Source organism: Bubalus bubalis, chromosome 22 (assembly GCF_019923935.1).
Source record: "Bubalus bubalis isolate 160015118507 breed Murrah chromosome 22, NDDB_SH_1, whole genome shotgun sequence".
NCBI lineage: Eukaryota > Metazoa > Chordata > Mammalia > Artiodactyla > Bovidae > Bubalus > Bubalus bubalis.
In genome coordinates this window covers 49553063-49560191 of record NC_059178.1, presented here as the reverse complement: position 1 = coordinate 49560191, position 7129 = coordinate 49553063, and positions in this window count along the sequence as shown.

The following is a 7129-nucleotide window of genomic DNA, read 5'->3' as shown; positions in this document are numbered from 1 at the left end:
CGTTCAGTTGTGTCTGACTCTTTGTGACCCTATGGACTGTAGACCTCCAGGCTCCTCTGTCCATGGGATTCTCCAGGCAAGAATACTGGAGAGGAGAGCCATTCCCTTCTCCAGGGGATCTTCCCACCCAGGGATTGAACCCAGGTTCCCTGCACTGCAGGATGGTTCTTTACCACCTGAACCACCAGACTTAACTCAAGTCCCTCATTATTATTAAAGGGACAATGAGATAGGTGTGTTCTTCAGAATCTGTATCTGGCCATCAAAAGCCGAATTATTCGGTTTACTAATTTCTGGAAGATCTCAGGTCACATAAAGAAAAAGAGCTGAAATTTCACTTCAAGAGTGATCTTTCAAATCTTCGGTTTCTCCATTAGACCACAGAAACCTTGCAGGCAGCCAGTGACCCTTTTATAAATTTTCACTTCCCTTGGCACTCAGCCACTTCTCTAACTCAGTGAACGTTCAGCAGGTACTATTGCTTTGTGGTCTAGGTCTCTCTCCTTTTTCAATTTGTTCAGCTGTTTTTTAACCACACATAGGCAGCACAACAGTCTCCTAAGCCAATTTATTCCCACTGAATCAAATCTGTATGATTTGATTCACACTCCATAGTGTCCATTTTGACTTCTATCAAACTCGGTGAATTCCTGCGATATAGATACCCTTTCAAGTTGAACTTGCAACATAAAAATGTATGATTATTAATTAATTAACCTTGTGTGTTCCAGCTGTTTCATCTGGGTTGATCTTCTGTCACCAACTAGGTTATATACTTCATTCCTTTTCAGCAGTAAGAACAGTGCTGAGCATCAAATGGATACTGAATATTTTTTGATGAATTGAATAAGATGCTAAAACTCTCTAGAAAGACCTTATAGTGTGGTGAGCAAAGACGTGGATTTTGAGAGACTCCAAAAGTCTGATTTGAAACATCTTCATGCCATTTAGTGGAAGCCCTGGTGGCTCAGACGGTAAAGAATCCACCTGCCTCTGCAGGAGAAGCGGGTTTGATTCCTGGATCAGGATGATCCCCTGGAGTAAGAAATAGCAACCCACTCCAGTATTCTTGCCTGGGAAATCCCATCGATGGAAGAGCCTGGTGGGCTACAGTCCATGGGGTTACAAAAGAATCAGACACGACTTAGTGACTAAACAACGAAGATGCTCTTCACTAGTTGTATGTCCTGTCCTTGTGCTTAGTCACTCAGTTGTGTCCAACTCTTTGCAACTCCATGGACTGTAGCACACCAGGCTCCTCTGTCCATGGGGATTCTCCAGGCAAGAATACTGGAGTGGATAATCTTGTGCAAATGCCTCAGCTTCTCTGAGCTTACATTTCCTAACATGCTCCACAGCTGGTACTGTTCATTGCCAATGCAAAAGCAGTTCATTTCTCACATCTTTCTTCCTGATTTTCAGTATTATTCAGAGCTTTCTTGATCTTGAGAAGAAGGACCTAATTGCTCATCTAGAGGGTGGAGAGATAACCCAATTCTAGTCAATGAGATGTGGGATAAGTCTGCTGGGAAAAATCTGGGGAAATTTTTCTCTCCTGATAAGAGGGAGATATGCAAAGAGAACCCCCTGTCCTACATCATCCCTCCTTCCTGACCTTGAGCAGGGTTGTGTGAGGATGTTGTACGGGGAAATGCTACAGCCATATCACAACCACGGGAAGCCAGAAAGACTTGTAGAGATGCCAAACCAGAACCCTGACATCAGAGTTCCTAGCCAATGCTGGAAACCACCTACATCCAGTTTTTGTTCTTGTTGTTACTGTCATAATATAAATAAATCTGTATTGTTTAGGCATTGTGAGCCATCTTGTGTCCTCATTAGCAGCCAAAAGCATTCCTAAAAGACATGGACTTTTGTGAAGAATGAATGAGTTACTGTCTGTCAAGTACTTAACATATTATTCTTCACATGGCAAGTGCCCTATGGTGTTAGCTGGTATAACAGGGATTGCTGGTGTCCAGGTGTGGAAGTCACCGCCCTGCCTAGATTAAAGCAATTTGATAAGCTCAACATCCGAAAAAAAGACATTCACCAATCAAGCAATTAGAGAAAGTTGTAAAAGGCAATATATGATTCAGAGCCAAATTGAATAGGGCCAAAGGTAGGAAATGTTATAGGGAGGAGGGGAAAGCATTGAAACTGTGTTTGAGGACCTCAAGGAAAGAGTTGAGATAAATTTTAAAAGATGGAGATTGAAAAAGAAAGACACTAAAATTACAAAGTGGGGCACACACTGACTGACTGTGGCTGAGGTCTGCCTGGAGCAGTCAGTGTCCAGGAGCTGGAGAGAGGAAAGAAGACAGCATCTTACAGAGGGCCCTCTAAAGCTAGATGGAGTTGAGAGCTAATCTAAAGGTGTGCTTGGGTGCTCAGTTGCTAAGTCTTGTCCAACTGTTTGCAACTCCATGGACTATAGTACGCCATGCTCATCTGTCCACAGAATTTTCCAGGCAAGAACACTGGAGTGGATTGCCGTTTCCTTCTCCAGGGAATCTTCCTGACCTAGGGATCAAACCGTCATCTCCTATGTGTCTTGCATTGGCAGGCAGTTTCTTTACCACTAAGTCACCAGGGAAACCCAATCTAAAGGCAGCCTACTGCATACCCTGGAGAAGGGAAGTAACTTGTAAAAATTAATGTTTTACCAAGAAAAATCTGAGAAGTCTGGAAGAGAAAGAACCCAAAGAATGAGACACATCTTAGGATACCAGTTTGAAAAGCACAACTTCTACAAAGTGTTCCTTACTGTTGTAAAATATGTTTGATTAGGTCTTATGGTAAGATTGCTGCTGCTGCTGCTAAGCCGCTTCAGTCATGTCCGACTCTGTGCGACTCCATAGACAGCAGCCCACCAGGCTCCCCCCGTCCCTGGGATTCTCCAGGTAAGAACACTGGAGTGGGTTGCCATTTCCTTCTCCAATGCTTTATGGTAAGATTAGTGACCCTGAAATAGTATATGTAAAAGTTGTAGAACAGATCATTTCTATAGAAGTAAAGAATAAAATGAGCAGAATATCTTTCACCTTATTTTCTTATCTTCTAGGAAATGTGTATGCAATTATCTTAAGTGGAAAAAGGAAGGATATAAAATTAAATATACAGTATGACATCAACTATATATATATTTAATATGTGTAGAAATATGATTTGAAGGAAATATGTCAAAATGTAAACAGTGATCCCTCTGGGTTACAGATTTATAGATATTTGTAATTTTTTTCATTTACTTTAGAAATGTTCACATGTACTATAATTGGTATGCATTTATTTTAAAATCAGAAATATATTATCGAAGTATATTGAAGTGTTCATTTTCTTTCCAGTAGCACTACAATAAATTATGCATAAATTAGAAAAATACATAGAAATAATATCCAAAATTAGAAAACAACTTTATGAATAAGGTTCTAATATTCTAATTTAGAGATGACATACAGTGTCCTTTTTTTCAAAACACACATTCAACTGTGATTGAATAGCTCTTGCAGTTAACTATTCAGTGTCTGTCTTCCTGCCAAATGGGTAAACATCATGAGTTCCACAACCATAATCAACTTTCCTGATGGCCAGGATAGACACTTGACTCAGATTGTTTCCCACTAAATGCTTGTTAAATGACTTATTCATCCTCAACACACTGTGATGTCTTTCTGTTCTCTCCATGCTGAGTGAGCAAACACTGCTGCTGCTGCTGAGTCACTTCAGTCGTGTCCGACTCTTAGTGACCCCATGGACTGCAGCCTACCAGGCTCCTCCATCCATGGGATTTTCCAGGCAAGAACACTGGAGTGCGGTGCCATTGCCTTCTCCAGAGCAAACACTAACTCTTCCTAATTACCCTTTCCATGTGATTTGTTACTGGTAACTGGGGACTGTACAATTTAGAAAGATGTATCTCCACCAGCAGTAATGTCATTAATGAAGTTATCCAAAGGATAATGTAAATGTAGGTCAAAAAGGAAGTCCCGTTTGACACAAAAGTCCATATAGTGGGACTTCCCTGGCTATCCAGTGGTTAGGACTCTGAACTTCCACTTCAGGGGGCACAGGCTTGATCCCTGGTCCAGGAAATAAGATCTCTCATGCAAGGCATAGCCAAAAAAATAAAACAGCCCTTAAAGATAAGACATCATCCAGAGAGAGAAAAGCTATGGAGAACACCCCAACTTGAACACCAGCTGAACTCAGACATTTCCAACAAATATCAGATTATTCCAACAAATATCACTGGAACAAAATGAAAAAAGAAAAAATCCAGACAGCCCATAACATTTTAAGAAGAATAAATTGTTAAAAAAACAAAACTCCATATAGTAATCTTATTTTATAAAAGACTTTCAGTTAAATATTATTACAACACTGTTTTTATAACAAAGATCATTAGAACAAATTAACCTGTGTGTTTAAATAGCATGATTCACTTTAGAAATTTAAATAGTTGTTGCTGGGAGCAGGACCAAGTGTATATGGAAGTAGTTAGCCCTGAAGTGTGAATTTGGGGTCACCTTGACTAGAACACCCTCCAACATACATTCCTTGAAGTATCTTTACAAAAGAATAAACATCTCCTTTTACAATTAGCAACAAAAATAAAATATAGCATGTTAATGTCTCCTGGAGAGATAATACATGTTTTCAAATTCCTGCAGAGAGGATTTTGATAGAGTGGATGGAGACATGGTCAGGGAAGGAGTTTCGGGGTGTGTGAAGAAGATAAGCAAGAGAATGAGAAGGTTTTTTAATGAGATTGAGGCTAGGCCACAGACAGTGACACTTCTAGAATCCAGGACAACAGAAAGCAAACCTCACCTATTTTGAGATGTTGCCCTGAGCTAGCCAGGATTGTGAGAAAGTTTGTACATGAAACGAGCTTTGTTAGGGAGTGTAACACCTCATCAGAATATTTATCTTGTTGCCAAGTGATAAACCCAACATGGATGCTGTGGTTGGAACACTGTGGGAACATATATCCAGGGTTCTGTGGTTGAGCTGTTTGAGAAAGTCAACAGCCTTCCTAAAACTTGTCATGACAAAAGCATGCAAAGAGACTCCTTTTTCAGAGCAGCCTCAGAATGCATCGTGAATCACAAATTCACTCACCATACACACCAGGTGAAACTCTACACTTAGAGTGATGAATTTCCTTCAGGGATATAGTGATATATTCCTGGACTCCTGTAACCACAGTTGCATGCATCATTCAACCCTCTACTATCCTTGTGATCATTTTCCTATAAATGGATTATTATATCACCTGAAGTATGAAGTGAAGTTGCTCAGTCGTGTCTGACTCTTTGCGACCCCATGGATTGTACTACCAGGTTCCTCAGTCCATGGGATTTTCCAGGCAAGAGTACTGGAGTGGGTTGCCATTTTCTTCTCCAGGGGATCTTCCTGACCCAGGGATTGAACCTGGGTCTCTCGCATTGTAGGCAGATGCTTTACTGTCTGAGCTACTAGGGAAGCCCATTATATCACCTTACATGCCTTAATTTGCTCTTTCTCTTATCTAGTATGTTCCTACTACATCTCAGTCAATGGCATATGCCCAGTAAAAGTAACACATTTTAGTTTCAACCTTCATAAAACATACATAGATGATAAATAACCACATATTCATTACTCCAAATCGAGGTATCAATTACTTTTGTTTTACACTTCTATGAATTTCTGTATTTCTTTTTCCTTTGAGTAGATAAAAGACCTGAGACCAATTGACACTCACTACTAAATTACATGCCTGATTCACATACAGATTCAGATTTGATCTCATATTAAATGATTAGGGGGAAGGAAGGACATGGCAGAGAAATGTTAGATGAAGTGTGAGGCAGGGATGTGTTTTATCACAGGATTGAACCAGAGAATATACATTATCTTCAAAGTATGATAGCCTTATTTAGGCTTGTGTCAAATGAGGAGGAGGGGGAGGAAACTGTTGCTCAGTTCTTCTCATCCATTAGTCGCAATTCACGGAATGTATCGACAGCAATATGGGGTTATGAGTGCAATGCCTGGATGACTAGGGAGGGGGAGGGAAAGGAAACAACACAGACTCCTACAACTCTATCTCCAGTCTTTGCCTCCCCCAGACCTTGAGATGCCAAATCCAACTTGTTATGGACATCTCCACTGTTTGACCATGGGCACTCTGGTTTCAGCATGTCCAAAACTGGACACGTCATCTCCCCATCATTCTCCCAGACATGTTTCTCCTCATATACTCCCCATCTACTAGTAAGCCAAAATCAAAGCCACATCCTTGATGCCTTTATTTTTATCCACTGTCACTTCTATCATTTAATAGATCTCACTAATTTTAGTTTTAAGATATTTTGAGTTGACAAGCTTCTCTTTTTTTTTCTCTTAAACTATTGCCCTGGCTCAGATCTTCATCATCTCTGCCCTGACCTGTCTTCCATGTCTTGTCCTTTAAGCCACAGCTTGTTGTATTTACAATGTAAATCTGACCCAGCCTTGACTCTTCTTCAAATTCTTCAATGAGTCTCCATTATGCTATCTGTCAAGTAAGGCTTCCCTGGTGGCTCAGGTGGTAAAGAATATACCTGAAATGCAGGAGACACAGGGCATATGGGTTCGACCCATGAGTTGGGAAGATCCCCTGAAGAAGGAGATGCAACCCACTCCAACATTCTTGCCTGGGAAATCCCATAGACAAAAGAATATAGTGGTCTACAGTCCAAAAATGTCACAAAGAATCAGACACAACTGAGCATGCAAACACTTAAAGTCCTAACTGGGTTTACATGAGTCCAAGACCATTTATTATCTAGCCCCTGCCTTCCTCTCCAATAACATTAAAGACTCTAGATACGTTTTTAGCATAATATTGAGTTGGTCAAAAAGTTTTTTGGGTTTTCTATAACATAGGCTGGATGGCATCACTGACTCGATGGACGTGAGTCTCAGTGAACTCCGGGAGTTGGTGATGGACAGGGAGGCCTGGCGTGCTGCGATTCATGGGGTCGCAAAGAGTCGGACACGACTGAGCGACTGATCTGATCTGATCTGATCTGATAACATATTATGGAAAAATCCACACAAACTTTTTGGCCAACCGAATAGCTGGCATATAGTAAGTACTCAA